At 37.8% G+C, this 16,354-nt stretch overlaps 1 long non-coding RNA gene across 1 annotated transcript in view; it reads right to left on the reverse strand.

Annotated features, from left to right (window-relative positions):
* Window positions 1-920: 920 nt before the first annotated feature.
* LOC139136798 (uncharacterized) overlaps window positions 921-16,354 on the reverse strand; it is a 31,669-nt gene continuing 16,235 nt past the window's right edge. The window contains exons 2-4 of the long non-coding RNA XR_011553245.1: window positions 9,143-9,462; window positions 8,241-8,343; window positions 921-1,066 (exon numbers count right to left, since the gene is read on the reverse strand). This is a non-coding gene — a long non-coding RNA (uncharacterized lncRNA). The remainder of the gene's footprint in view (window positions 1,067-8,240; window positions 8,344-9,142; window positions 9,463-16,354) is intronic.

Raw genomic sequence — 16,354 nt, forward strand, 5'->3', positions numbered from 1 at the left:
AACAGTGCCTTTAACAAGCAAACAGAATTCCTTTCCAAATGCCAACCCCAAATAATTCCATCTCATTAATAACTGACCTACCATAAGCCGCAACCGCCTATTTGCATATGCATACCCACATGCTTTACAATATATACAGTCCTGTTCCCACCAAATCCTTACTCCTGATGATTGCTTAGCGCATGAACACATGTATAATACCGTCGCATGTCTCTCTACGTACTAAGCTTCTTGAACAAACGTGGCACAATAGGGCAACTGCTTTCCCTGCATCATTGAGTTTACCATTTCCTCAAAGGCGTTTAAAACATTCAGAACTGCTATGTAGCCTACAGATATTACTTTTGTCTTTTCCGGGTTGAAACTTAATTCCTCTCCCTCTTAACTAACTAATCTTTAACCATTCAATGGAACTGAACAGTTTCCAGAAAGAGAGAGACAAAATTCTAGCATTGATAAAGGTCCAAAATGTCTGCTGAATTGACAAATGTCGGAATTATCCACAAGGAACCAAAATGATCTGCTGCAAAGTACTATAATCATTTTATGTAAAAGGGGAGAAATTAAAATGTCAATAGTTTTGAAGCGTTGCAATAAGTATGACATGTTTATAAATTGCTATGTATATTTATTTGCTTAGAACTTTACCCTTCGGATATGTTACTGTCAGAGGTAAAACCGAATATATGAAATTTCAACGACAACGGTATTGTCTGTCACTGCTCAGAATTGATTAACAGATGAGAAGATTCTTAAAACTATACCACACTTCAATACCAATGAATATTAAGAGCAAACTGCCAGTATCATTTGCAAGTTAGAGTAACATGCCAAATAATATTGTTTAGATAACAATGATTTAGATACCACTCGCTAAAATCTTAATAACAAACATTAAGGTAACTCTTTTGCAACCCTACCTGTCTTAGGAGGTCTTTCTTTGTTCCTAAAATGATGACGGGTGGCGCAACTGCTGTCTTAAAACTTCCGTCTGATTGCTTGAGACGAACTTGAGATCCTTGGCTTGCATGTGTGTGAATTGAATTCATCCAAAAACTAAGAAATTCTACAGAAAAGACAAAGAACTAACGCCATAGTATACCAAACGATTTTGTACTAGTGAATTTACCTTTTCATATTACAACATTTCTATCCTATGTCACATTTCTTTCCTTCTTTCTTTTTTGAAAATAAAGTAAAATGTATTTAATAAATCGCAGCCATCAACATGAAGTGTCATGTCTAAATCACTGTTAATAAGTAAGGCAAACGGAAATTGTGTAAAGAATATTTAAAACACAAAGTGAATATAGCATAATATCTGTGCCATTGAACCGGCAAAATGAGTTCAATGTCGTCTTACCGGACCAGAAAATTTACAGTCAAAATCAACTTTATCCATCATCTTATTATAAAAGACAGCATTCGGGGCACATGAATATTCCACATTGATAAAGAATCATTAGCATAAAATTTCAACACCGAGACAATGCTCATTAATATAATTTGCATAAATTATACTAATATGCCCCTTATCGTGCACTAATAGCATCTCATGAAGATTTAAAAATTCTTCATCTGTCACGGTGAAAGCAAGCAGTATTTTAGGTGGCATTGTGCTCTCCTTTACTTAAACAACTTTTCTGTAGTGAAGATATATTGTATTTAAAGCTATCAAGACGGCCCATCCTTGTAAAGAGCGCTTGGTTTGTGTACTTGGTGTTCCGTAGGTGTTTTAGATTTTGAGCTTAAACAATCTTTTGCAACTCATTCATTTGCTAGGTCATCTTATTTTCGTGCAATGCTAATGGCAAAAGGCGCCCTCACATTGCTGCCTACTTTGCCTAAATATGAGCAACAGCGTGCATTTGTGAACGACCTTCATTCTGGTTACTGGGTGTGTTGCTGTTTTTACACTATGTTTTTTACTTAACTCATAAACAAGCAAGCGATTGATTCGAAGAGTGTTGTCTGCGTATAGCTGATATCGATTGAAAGTTCTGGGAGGAAGCTGTCAAAATAATGCAGAGTTTGCAGGGAATTCTTGCAAAAATTGTTTTTCTCTTGTTCGGTAATACCAACGGTAACTTTGCAAAGACAAGAACTAAGAAATCAATTATTGCACAGCAAAACATGGATTCCGTGACCATCTTCATCAAATCTCAGACAAAAGGTCAGTACTGTCACAGAGACCGGAAGAGATGTAAAGAAGATGCGGCGACTTATCTGATATGGGTTCGATGACGATCGACAGCTCTTTAACTCTGACATCTTATGAATGGATACTCGGCCGTATTTTACATTCAATATGAGGAAGGGCGACAGGAATGACTGCAAGCCAGATTTAATCTCGTGCTTGAAACACAGCATCGAGAGACATTTATTTGAAAAGCGGCACGGCGTTTCTTCGAATGATAAGTCATTCAAACTGGCTAACAAAGCAGTGAAGGCAAAGCGGAAGTAACTACACTGTAAAGTTAAGTGTTCAAGGATAGAACACCAATTAAACGCCTTTTTGTAACACTTTTTGAACGCGTCTAGACGTTCAGAAATTTAACACTACGTGTTCAACCAACGTTCCATTTTTGAACACACGTGTGCAGATTTTGAACGCTACGTGTTCATCAGACATTATATTGAACACCATGGTGTTCCATATCTGAACACTCGTTGCACAGGAAATGTGTTCAAAAAATTGAATGCTTTTACGCGTTCAAAGGGCTGTAACACTTTTTGAACGCATGGACGCCGTTCAACGATAAGTGCGTTAAAGGCTAGAACACATGATGCGCGCTTGTTGAACACCTTTAATTTTGGGCGTTCACGGGGTGTTCAAGCCTTGAAATAACATTACAGACCATTGATATCCAGTAAAATTATTTTATTCTAAAAATACACGAAACATTTCTAGAGTAACATACAATAATTTACTGTAAAATGGGCAAATAAACATTGCAACTTTGTATGTAAAGTTTGTCAGAGGAAAAAACCAATAGTGTTAACACCTTCCTATCAAAAACATAAGCAATAAAAATCACCATATTGTGGATGACGTTTTATGTTCATACTTGTTTAAAATGTACAAAAATCATCTGAAAAAGCTCAAAATTTGGCATACTTATTGTGTTGAAAAATATATGTATGAAATACATACTCCATTTTTTGACATTTCCTCTTGTATAGACAATTGTAAATTTTGAAGAAAATAGAAGTTAGTCAAGGCTTCTCTGGTGCACAAGGTATATAGTTGTCCAAACTAAAGTAAACACAACATGTCAAGTTGTCAAAGTGTCACAGTAAGGCACAACATGCAGAAAGTGTCTGAAACGTCTTTAATGTCCCAAAAATACAAAGTTGCAAATTTCTGCATAGACAAAGACTCTCAGTAGAGATCTATGTCCTAAATATCAAAGCTGTTCGATTAGCAGTTTTGAAATAGATTTTTTAAAGATTTTTTGACCAAAAAATGACAAAAATTGCCATGAAATATAAAAATTTGCATATTTCATCACAACTAGCACAAATTTGACTAAGGTCGTTTTAGGGACATGTTAACCCGTAATAAACGTGTAAAATTATTTTTTATACTTCCTTTTTTAGAAAAAACATGCTTTCAGCAATTGTAGGCCGTAAATATTTTTCACTTAGTGGTGAAATTCATCACATCAAATCCGTGTACGTTTACCTGACAGTGAAGCAATAGTAATTTTAAATAGCCATTGTAAACTAAAAAGACACAAAAGACTGTTAATTGTTTCACAGTAGTGTAAATTTCTGTGATGCTGAGTTTTTGAACACTTGAAGGAGATCGTTGTTAACACATAGTGTTCAGGTTTAGAACATCATTGTTAATATTATGAACACTGGTGTTAACAATATGAACACTACCGTTCAAATTTGAACACCGACATGTACATTTTGAACGCGTAAAGACGCGTCTAGCGTCCGCTATTTTTACAGTGTACAAAGAACAGAGTAACCTTGAACATCTGAGGCTATTTCTCCCATTGAAGGAAGAAGACAGGCATTCTGTGAAAGAAGGATGGGTAACAATAATCTTCACGTTATGGGGCATCATTAGGGAGTCGTCATTATTACGGCCTGGGGGTCTTAGGACTCTGATGGGGGTCACTCAAAAATTGAAAGCAGGGGGTCGCTGAATATATGGAGAGAAAGAAGGGGTGACTCAATTTTTAGTGCAAAATAAATTGAAACAACTCTCAAATTGCACCATTGCATACATTAACTTGTCAAAAATTTTGACGCGAGAGGGGGAGGACACCCCTCTCGTGCTCTCCCCCTTTGGGTGTTCTAACAGTTTTACAAAAGTAAAAATCCAAATTAGAAACACCTCTCAGATTGCACAAGACTGCACCATTGCATACATCAATTTCTCAAAATTTTCACAGGATCTAGGATAAAACTGAACTGGTGTGAATTAATCCTTAATTATCAAAGAAACATATATTTGAATTGATTTCAGTTCAATAACCATTTTGATATTTAACCATACCGTAATTCAGGCTTTTCATTCAGAAGCTGGCAGCTGGGGAAATTATATGGCTGGCGAGGTTGCAAAAAAACTAATGAATAGACTAAAAATATACTGACTCTGTTTGTCCTCTAATATCATCGTCGAAAATGTAAGATTTTACAAATGACACTAGAAGATCAAAGATTTTCCATTCCTACATATTCTTTTGTTTTCAATCGCTGGCAAACTGAGAACTGTTTTTGACAAAATTTATTGTCATTGTTTTATTGTTGAATATTGTGACTTAAACACTGATCACGCAAAAAATGTAATAAAAATACCATCGCTCAATGTCACTTCTAAACAGTTTTACCGAGTGCAAAATAAATTGAAACACCTCACAGATTGCACCATTACTCGCATCAATTCTCAAAATTTTCGATGCGACGGGTAGGGAAGCCCCCTCTCGTGCTCTTCCTCTTGGGGCGTTCGAACGGGTTTTTTTTGTTGGTAAAAATATAAATTTAGAATACCTCTCAGACTGCACCATTGCACCCATCAATTTCTCAACCTTTTCCAGGCAAAACAGGGGACAGCCCCTGACACTTCCCCCTCAGCCTCTCGCGTGTCCTCTCCCCCACCGTACTTTAAGTCAGATATCCTAATGAGAACCCTGTCATGATACCCATCCAATTTAAACAATACTATATGGTTGGATACTGGTTATAGCGTGAGATTTTATAAATATTTTGTTGTGACTTTGAATTTCATTTGTTGTTTTCACCTTTTTCAACCGTCATGAGATAACCGATGATCGGATAATTTAGCATGGTACACCATGATTCGAAAGCTCATTACTATTGCTATATTTTTATAAAGTTTAAAAATACATGTATTTATATTTAACTTTTCTAAGTGGGGACAGTCAAAATTTTTCAGTGTTAGAGAGGCGGTTTACTCAAATTCATCCTGGTTGGTGGGGGTGGGGTTACTCACAAAATTTCAGAGTTTCCGATTAAATTCCTCCGATCCCTCCCGGCTGTAAATCATGACGCCTCCCTTACCACGAACTTTGAACTCCATGGTTGCACAAAAAATGCATAGCTGTTTCAGAAAGACAATCGGGACATATTTCCCTGCAGAATTTCGAGAATGTGACATTAATCTCGAGACGGACAGTAAATAGATTATTGCTCTACTCTCTCACGCGTGCTTGCAATGAACGCAGAAAACAAACGCCCGCGAACGGCCTTACGGTAGAGAGCAACTCTGAGACTGATAGTCGGTGATTTAGAGACAGTTTGTTGGCCGTTCTATGACTTTTTCCCCAATTTCCGCTGTTTCATCACACGGTCCGTGATATTGAGAAGAAACTTGTTACAAGGCAATATTCATCGTGAAAGGCAATAATGCATTACATCAGTGAAATCTGTTTGTGCCAGGCACGTGCGCAGCAAACTTAAGGTTAAAATTGTTGGCCGTTCTATGACTTTGTCCCCGATTTCCGCTGTTTCATCAAACGGTCCGTGATGTTGAGAAGAAACTTGCTACAAGGCAATATTCATCGTCAAAAGCAATAATGCATTACATCAGTGTAATCTGTTTGTGCCAGGCACGTGCGCAGCAAACTTAAGGTTAATGTTAAACTACATGATTTTTAAACTTTAAATATCTATTAAGCGTTAAAATCTTTTTACGATTGACCTCTTCTTTCGATTCTTGCAATTTTGCGTCGTGTGTGTTTTGAAGTTTGTTAATGATAGCTCTCAGGTTAGAATAAGGGTATTTATATGTTAATAAGCGACGTCAAGCTCACATCAAAACGCGAGGTATTTCGTCTTTAGCTTGCGCTTATGAAATCACGATGTCATTAGCAAAATTTCAGAAGTAATAATTATACTTCTATTTGTGACCGCAGAAAGCTATCAGATAAACTGATCCGACCCTGATGTGGGTCTTTCGAGCCTCGGTCATGCGACGTACGGTCTCGCACACACATACTCTACCACCGTACTACCCTTGTCCTTAAAACTCGTATCGTGGCAGAAAGATTATTTTATTCGCATGCATATAAAATATTGAACAGCCATATTGAAAATAATACCAGGACATATCAACTTTTTTAACGTATTAGCAAATGCTGTCAGACGACCCGGTGTGTTCCAAAATCATAAAAATCGCATCATCAAGTGTATGTCAACCTACAGTATGCGTACGCGTGTCGCGCAACAGTCGCATTTTTCGCATCCGCATCGAATCACATCAATATTTTCCTACATCGCACAAGTATCGCATCGCACCGCACCGCATAAACGAGGAAAAACGAAGATTGCATCATTGTCGCAGCCTAAGGATGCATAGCATCGCATAGAGTCATTACTTTCTTGTATCACATTTGCACCTCATGCGTATCGCATCATTATTTTCCTACATTGCATACGCATCGCATCAACAGGGAAAAACGTAGATCACATCATTGTAGCAGCAGAGGATACATTGCATCGCATCGATCGATCACCTCAGGTAGCATCGCATCCCCGGGATCGTAGCTCGATAAAGGTACAATCGGTCACATTTTACCGGTTCAAAACCAAGGTTGAATCAGTAACTCCTTTTGTTCAAGAATTATGCTGAATAAAGAATTATCTCTGTAACAACAGTGAATGTGACGTTCAAATATGTCATTTTTAATTAAATGTCTGATAATGTCGTCCTTTCTTAGTTTCTTTTCTTTTAGAAAAGTTTTCTATTAGTAACGAAGGTATTCCTTTCATTTTCCATTTCAAAAAAACTGCTGACGTGACAAGTGTTTTAATTTATGATGGAACTATTACCTTCCGAGCTGGATTACACGATAATAGTATTTCTGTAAACCCATTTTACGGGCAATTTCCGACATCTACGGAGATAATGGTTATTCATATCGAATGTTCTATGTTGAGACAAATTTGCCGAGGTCGCATTTTACTATGAAAAGATAACTCTTTAAGCATATAATTCGTACAAAAGCATCACGACAGTACGATATTACCTATTTATCGTCCCATATCGATTTCTTTGTGATATTTGTGACTTTTTATTTTAAAAACAATCTTTGCTCTCATTTTAGTCATGTATTTTTTTTCTTCTTCAGTCATGTACAGCGCGCTGAGACGCATTTGTAGTGCGCTTTAAAGAAGTTTACAATAATATCGGTCAAAGCAATGTTAAAGGTTTTACACCTACAGACTGAAATGTTAAAGTCGGCCTCAGAACATTTCATTTGATTATGATAACAACGCGTAAATTGTTAGATCTTACCATGATTAAAGATAGAAAACAAACGTTTCGGAAAGTTTGTTTAGGTACGATTTGATTATTTCTGTACATTTACTATGTTCGATCTTTCCCTATAATGATGCAAGTTGACAACATTGATGCGATTTTTACAAGCAACGATTGATGCGTATGCGATATGGCGCGCAAGCGATCGCTGCAACTCATGAATGATGCCATGTCGATGCGACCAATCAGCGATGCAATATTTAGCCGATGCGATGCGGATACGATTGTGATACGATGCTGATGCGACCAATATGCGAGGCGATATGTAGACGATGCGATGCGTAACCTATGCGAAATGGTGCGATTGGTTATGAGACACGCGTGCTGTATATTCACTCGTCTGACATGTGACAACCGAGACCCTGGAAGAATAGAGAAACAAAGATCTTCAGATTGACCGTCAAACACTGCAGTCTTAATCACTGCCACCTTAGGTACTTACGCTTTACCGTCCAATATTCACCATCACCGACAGGCAAAGTGTCGTCAAGAGACTTGGTGAGATCAGTTACAAGAATGTAGATGACCCGACTTGCGAGGAATACCTGAGAGAGAGAGAGAGAGAGAGAGAGAGAGAGAGAGAGAGAGAAGAGAGAGAGAGAGAGAGAGAGAGAGAGAGAGAGAGAGAGAGAGAGAGAGAGAGAGAGAGACAGACAGACAGACAGACAGACAGAGACAGAGAGACAGACAGAGAGACAGACAGACAGACAGACAGACAGACAGACAGACAGACAGAGACAGAGACGGAGGGAGAGGGGGAGGGAGAGAGACAGAGCATACAGAGAGACAGAGACAAAGAGACAGACAGATGTGCATGAAATGCTGTTTATGGAAATCGTTAAAATTTAAGAGTTTTAAATTATATATATTCAATAATTATTTCTACATTTGATTAAAAAGGCCCACGTCACTGAGATATAGCAAGTATTAAGTCAAGTATAAGAAAGTCAAGTATTAGTGTCACTTTATCTCAACCACACATCATACTATTTTGGTATGTTTGGTACTTAGTAAATATTTCATCACCAATAAATCTCTCAAAATAAATATAAAAACGATTACTTTATCGGTGAAGTTTGCATTTTGATTGCCCATATAATAAGCTTACCATCGACTGACACAATGACAAAGCATTGTAGTGACTTTTTAGAAGACAAATGACTTGATGACAGGGAATCAAAGTATATTTCAGATCATTGGATGATATTTTTAGTAAGCAGTATGCAAAAATACAGTCAACGAGGTTTTATCTAAATTTAATGAAGCTATATACTTTATTAGGACAAGTATCTGTTTTTGAAAATTGACTCTTGAAACAAATATCACGGTAAAAACGAAACCAACCTGATGTGTGATGTAATATATACTCTGTCCTGCAAAATCCCATAAACTGAAGAATACGTCTGATTCTTCACTCCTCATCCATTGTCGTCTGCGCTTTTCTTTAAGCTGACGAGATAACCTTTCATGAGCTTGAGATATTCGTTCTCCTTCCAGTTTTACTGCATCCAATACATCGGCAACTTCAGCCGTTGTGGGTTTCTGTGTGTTTTGCGGTATATTGCCACTAGAGGGATCCTCGACTATTCCACCTATGAGGACATCTGTCAATAACTTCTGCGTTTCTATGATAGATTTATCACCTTTGTACTCGGTAGTAGACTCTACATGAAAACAATTAGATAATCACAAAGTTGCGTTATAAATGCTTAAATCATATAATTTAATAAAAAATACAACTATTCTGACATCTATATCTATCGTTCCTACGATCGATCTTTTGCGTTAGGAACAAACTGGGGAAGCGCAAGTGTCTTTGGTGAGAGTCATCATTTCAAAAAAACTACTCGTAAGCAAATTTGACTGAAAAAGATTTTCCTTTTCGTGCTCATATCTGTATTAGACTCCATTTTATCAATGGATACGATAGGTATCAATTTAAGAGACGTTTATTCAATGTTACTATCCCTTGATTGGATCGTATTGCTACGAGTGAGGATGCTTATTTCACCACAGGGGTCGAGGACGAATGTGATGCGGACAGCATCCTCATGAGTTCCATTAGTTCTGCTCCAAAATGACCTATGATTTATGTCCTAAACACATGTACCGGCCATAGTGATTGGTGTTTGCGGTCCGATAAGGTTCGCTTAAAGCTCACTGATTGGCTGGAACTTTTCTCGTAGGTCTCCTTGCCATGTAATGTTCTTCTCACGGCACTGTGATAGGTTGCCTTGTGTCCTTATGTTAATTCTATTGTGTAGCGTTCGCTGTCTCGAAATGTAGTGTCCCATGTACTTCCTGGATACGGCGCTGTGGTAACCAGATATTTAAGGTCACTTACCACCTTTGCGACTTTTTTCAAATGTGAGTTTTGCCGTCAAGTTGTGTATTTTTACCCAAGTATTATATATCACCTGAAAGCTATTTCTGTGATATTTTTGTTTGATCAAGAAAATTTAATGGGCGACGAATTTTTATGAAGAGTTTAGTGATAGTGTAAAGAAATTGGGTAAACTGACTTAAAAAAGTTTAAGTCAGAGTAAAAGGGAGCTATTTTCTAGGTGTCATCGAGTAATTGCACTTCAGAATACTGGCTACAAAACCGTGTCTCAGATTTTTGAAAAAAAGCCTTAGTTTTTTTCAGTGTTGAATCAAAGTTTATCAACCGATTAGTCTCACAATGCCGTCTAATTAAGCAGCAATAACTCAACTCTAAAGACCTAAATTAAAAATCTGAGACACAGTTTTAGAGACAACATATTCGACAAACATCTGTGAAAATCTGTGGACTTCCATTCACGCGTTCTCGAGTTAAACTCTTTTGAGCGTGCTGCAATGTGACAACATGCCAAACTGAGAAAAGGGCGATTTAGTAACGTGGTTCGTGTTTTTCCTTTTGAATGTCCATAAACAATTTACTCGACAGATAAAACACCAAAACAAGATAGTGCAATTAACTATTAAACAATAATAAGAATGTATAATGAGGTAATTGAACGGGTGGAATGCTTTAAATATTTAGGGGTCTTTTTCGACGAATTTCTTAACTGGAACGTTCATTTGTCATTGTTGAACAGAAAGATCTCTGCACGTCTCGGTGTGTTACGTCGTATCAGACCGAATGTCGATACTAAAACTTGCACTTTGTTGTACAACGCTTTAATTCAACCATTGTTTGATTACTGTGATATTATTAGGGACGGAGCAGACAAAACTGATATTGATAGGTTACAATCACCTTAACATAGAGCAGCCCGTATTATTCTGAATGATTTGGAAGAAACGGACATCATTTTGTTAAACCTGGGCCACAGCTATTCGCTGCATTGGGCTGGAATACCATTGATTCGAGTGTGTCACATGATGTTTAAGTGTTTAAATTCTAATCAAGGGGACATTGTTCCACAATACTAAGAAACCCTTTTCGATGCTATAAATCAACACATCGTTATCAGACAAGAAATTTCCACAGATTTATTCTTCCCTCTTATAGAACAACTACAGCACGTAATTCCTTTATTTATCGTGCAATAAATTATTTTAACAATTTACCTGCTGTTTTTCATGGTATCTCCTCTGTACGCCAATTTAAACAAATGCTTAAGAATATCCTCCAGTGTGATTATGTGTAGGTTTTGCAGTATTGTATACATTTGGTATATTGTTGACTTTTTGTTGCCACGTTATTTTACTTTGTCTACCTTGTTATGTATATTGCTTTTTATTCCCTTTAGTGTTATTTAAGTTTTATTTATCGCAATGTTTTATTTTATTTTACACTGGTCCTCCCTGGAAATCAGTGCATTTTGACTGAGGGAGTTAACTAGTATAAAGATGAATAAATAAATAAATAAAATAAAACTATTAAACCCAAACAGTATTTTCATTCATTGAAATTAGTGTCAGCGGTTGAAACAAGGCTAAAAGGGAGATTTTCGGGAGCGAAGTTTCCTTTCTGAGCACAATGTACACAGTGACCTATTACTAAATAAACGTGAGGATTCCCCAGGAAGGGATTATGCATAATTGTTGACGGATTAGCTGTAAGATTTAGACAGAGTATTAACTGTTCGACCTAACTGTCGGGACTGCTACGGCATCTCGATGCCGTCTACACAAACGTAAATACACTAGTATAATGTATTTTTATGTCAGCATTCGATCTCGGAAAGGGTTCATAGCCGCGGAAGGTTCTGATCAAGCAATCCCGATAATGAGTGACATAGCGAATGGAATATTGGTTGACAACACAACAAAAATACCTGCATTTGTATGTAGATATAGATTGGCAGTGTCTGTGATCATGAGGCTTAAAAAACCTCCATGCTGTGATTCAGTGAGTTGCTATTTTTTTAACTTCACGCGCCTAAACAGATTAACACTATTCAACTCCGAGCGTTTCTCAGACAATAGTTTGCCTTCGCTCTTTACGACATTTCTGTGGTGAACACCGTTTCTGGAGTCATTTTGGCAGCCATAACCAAATACCAGTCCGCGGCAACAAAGTCAAAGGAGAGAATTTGAGAAAACTTGAACATAAAAGACAAGAACGTCATATCATCTGATCCGCTATTCTCTTCGAGGTATGTCTCGAAACATTGCGTGTCAACGGTATCGTTACAAATGCTCTCATCGGACGACAAATCATCGAGCATCGGCGTTAAAGTGTGATTGTAGTATGATCCTTTCTCTGAAATTCGCAGCCTGTCTTTTACACTTATGGACATCGGTGTGGTTGTTGTGGACTTTTGAGGAACCCTTTTTCGTTTTCTTCCTTTCACGATGCTGTTCTGTCTCTGCCTTGAATGTTGAATATATAGGGGTATATGTAGATGTTGAATTAAGGTATTCGCTATCGATATGGCCTCTGGTGGAACGTATCATTTATGTATACGGGATGGGACGGCCTGAGCTTCTCTAAAAGATACTGAACATTAAGAAATGTATCCACTGCTCCGGGTGTTTTTGAAACGCGCAAAAATGTCTCAAATAAAGCATTCGGTATGTGGCAAAAGCAACTACAAATACACGACTCGCCGAAAAACTCGTCTGACTCGGATTATGCTGCTAAATATAGCCTTTGGATTCTGATGAAAACTACAGTCTGCCCCGATGATCATTGAAATGAACAGGCGTGATGGGCGGGCGATCTCTGACAAGCGAACTTGAATGTGACTTTTAACACTTTTCTTTGATAATAACTGCAGGTCCTGCCGTTACTCATGCTGTAGATTGTAACACTCGATATACGCTGCTTTTTGTGTTCGTACTAACCGGAAATTGGATCTTCAAGAACTTCACATGTATGGCCTAGTTGTGTCGCTAATACTTATAAGTTGCCATCTTTTAGGGGCGGCCACCCCTATGAGAAAACCGTATGATCCCCCTTGCTACGCCTGATCCGCTACACGCAGTGAACAGTAGGTGTCAATGGGATTTTACCGTGGACGAAAACAACAATTCTCCGTGCTGTGTTAAATTTATCTCCGCGCTGTGTTAAATTTATCTCCGCGCTGTGTAAAAAGCTCCGCGCTGTGTTAAATTTGTCTCCGCGCTGTGTAAAAAGCTCCGCGCTGTGTTAAATTTGACAATTTGATATGGGGGCTGGTACGGCAACATTTTTTTCACCCATCCTTGCAGCTTTTTTTCCCCCGAAGAAAGCAATTTGTTCAACAAAAGCAAAAACATTCAACAGCAGTCTTTGTAAAATACAATGTCCCTAAAGTGACAGTAGCAGTAACTAGATTCATTACGATGTTCAGTGTATCGACGACTATATATTTCTTGTTCTACTCTTGAGAGTTAATTTAAATGGCCAGTATAAGCATGGAGCTACCAAAAGGTAGCTCCATGGTATTGGCTTGTGAACACAATAGGTATACATATGAAGTTCATTTATATTGTGTACAAAGGAGCTCAATCAAGAAAAAAATATAATTGTGTACAATAACAATACAATGTACTCCTATAATGGCTGTAATTCTTGGTGTGTCCATTGCAAAACAAAATATTGTGGATAAAAATACTGAATTAAATAAGCAAATGTTGCAGTTACTTGTCTTTAACATTTCATTGTCACCGTCTTAGTTTTTCAAAAACCCAAAACTGTATTGTTCTCCATAGAGTTAGCACAGTGATGGTGGCCATTTTTAATGTCAAATATCGGTAAATCTTTGGTCATTTATTTGTCCAGTACCTAAATTTGCATGGTGACCCCTGACTTTTATTCTTGATTTTGAAAGAAAATGGTGGAAAGAGTCATTGAGAAAAGTTTGAAAAAGTTTTGCACAGCGCGGAGATAAATTTCCAACAGCGCGGAGATTTTTACACAGCACGGAGATTTTTACACAGCGCGGAGCTTTTTACACAGCGCCGAGATTTTTACAGTGCGCGGAGACAAATTTAACACAGCGGAGATTTTTACACAGCGCGGAGGAGAATTGTCGTTTTCGTCCACGGGATTGTCTCAGCGGATGTTGTCCAAGTGCATGCGATAATACTGTGACGTTGTCGCTTAGCTTAATCCTTTGCCAATCAAGATTTAACGGGAGTCTCAAAACGCAAAAACGTGCATCTGTTCCTCTTGTAAATCTTTATCGCAAAATTTAAGCCAGAAACAGAAACTTTCAGACCAAGATATTCTTCGCACTTAAAGATCAATATTACAGGAATAATTTTCAGGGGAAAAACAAATTTTCGTGTTTTCGACATAAAATACCCCGATAAAGGTGGAAAGCTACCTTATAATGTTTGCACCTGGAACGTGATTCGATCACAATGCACAAAGACAAAGACAGTAGGCCAACTTCGCCTTAGAAACATTCACTTGTATTGTTCAATGTCTATTTAGCTCCGAATACTTGCTGGAAACGATTCACTTTTAGGTAATATTTTTACTGTTGCTGGCGTGAACTAAAGTCTCTTCTATTGTAAATTTGTTCGAAACACAAAAACATTCTGAATAATATAGAACATATCGACTGTTCACCGATAGGGTATGTGAACCATGTAACACTTATATTGAACACATATATAGCGGGCCGTTTTCAATTTCCGAGCATGCCTACAGAATACCCTGAATTATAATATACAAGCTCGCGAATCCAACGCTCTGATTGCTTCAGAGACAAAAAAGACCCGTTGTATTACTCGTGATGTACCATGGTTGGAACACCACAGATGGTATCAGCCGGCTGGAGAGCCTTTTACATTCGTTCACTTTTGGTTGGGAGAACAACAATTAGTGTAAATTAGGAATATAGTACACAAGTTGTAATAATTCATTTTCTCATTGCGATATTTCCATCCAATTTTATGAAACCGTAGTGTACTTAGAACAATTTCAAAGACATCATCGCCAAATGACTCAAAACAGTATGCTGCTTTAATGTACCCCCTTTTCTAAGAATGAAATCGAAATATGGTTTGGTGGAATTACTGGAAACATGGAAAATGGAAAACGAAAAACGGAAACCGGAATCCAGGATAAAGATTCAGTTTGTCCTTTTTGTGACAAAAGGTTCCTAGCGATGAGTTAGAGAATAATACACAAATACGGTAAATCCTATACAGAAAGAGCTTGAAAAGCGCGGTATCTCATTTCATTCGTCTGCATGTACACAAACTTCCTTGGTCAATCGAGGTGGTAGCATAAGCGAAATTGAGACAACATCAACCGAACAAACACCGAAGCAGACAGCTCAAAGATTGCTGAAAACGTAATTGCAAGTATATTACACACCCTATCCATATTATTTGATGACAGTGTCATCACTGTAAGGCTATTATAAACGTCCAGATGAAATTCCGACAACAGGGAGCACACCGTCATCAACTGTGACCGAATTTTATGCCCTCTCCCACATCAGCGACTGTCCGTACCAATGAATGGTTCCCACTATTCCCAAAGAACCTTCGTCATCGTATCCACACACGTCCGTTCTCGTTTTAGAGGCCCTATCCATGTTTAGCGTCAGTTGTTTTTCCATAAGACGGAAACACTCATTCATAGCATTATTTATTTTCTTTGTTCAAGACATGGATATATTTGTGGAAAACATCCATGGTGAAATCAACACCATGAAAAAGTAACAGGGTCTGGTAACGCCAGCACGCCTTTTCAATAAAAAAAGATTTCATGACATTTGCTATAATGCCTGTATGTTTTGTCTGTGAAAACGTCAATTGCGCGGCACTAGAGAGTTCACACTAACTTTATTTTCGCTGTATCTGTGCTTACACAACTTTGAGATGCTAGAAAAACTCTCTACTGTTTTTATACTATATATTCGGAAAAGCTCAGACACTGTGATCTAGAACGTATGTATGTCATTAGTCATGAGCGATCCAAATTAGGACCGCAGGTAGCCGGTTTTGTCTATGGACCTTAGCAGGCTGTGGTGGGCGGCCGTATAACTCACAGGAAAACAGCATCGTACGCAAGGCTGTGTATCTTGATACGTCGGAAAACACAGTAGTGAGTGTTTTCACATTTCTCACATTACAAGATTTTCGTTTTAAGGCGCCATGCTACACATTCTGGATTCCATTTTC

This window comes from Ptychodera flava, chromosome 7 (assembly GCF_041260155.1).
Source record: "Ptychodera flava strain L36383 chromosome 7, AS_Pfla_20210202, whole genome shotgun sequence".
Classification (NCBI taxonomy): Eukaryota; Metazoa; Hemichordata; class Enteropneusta; family Ptychoderidae; genus Ptychodera; species Ptychodera flava.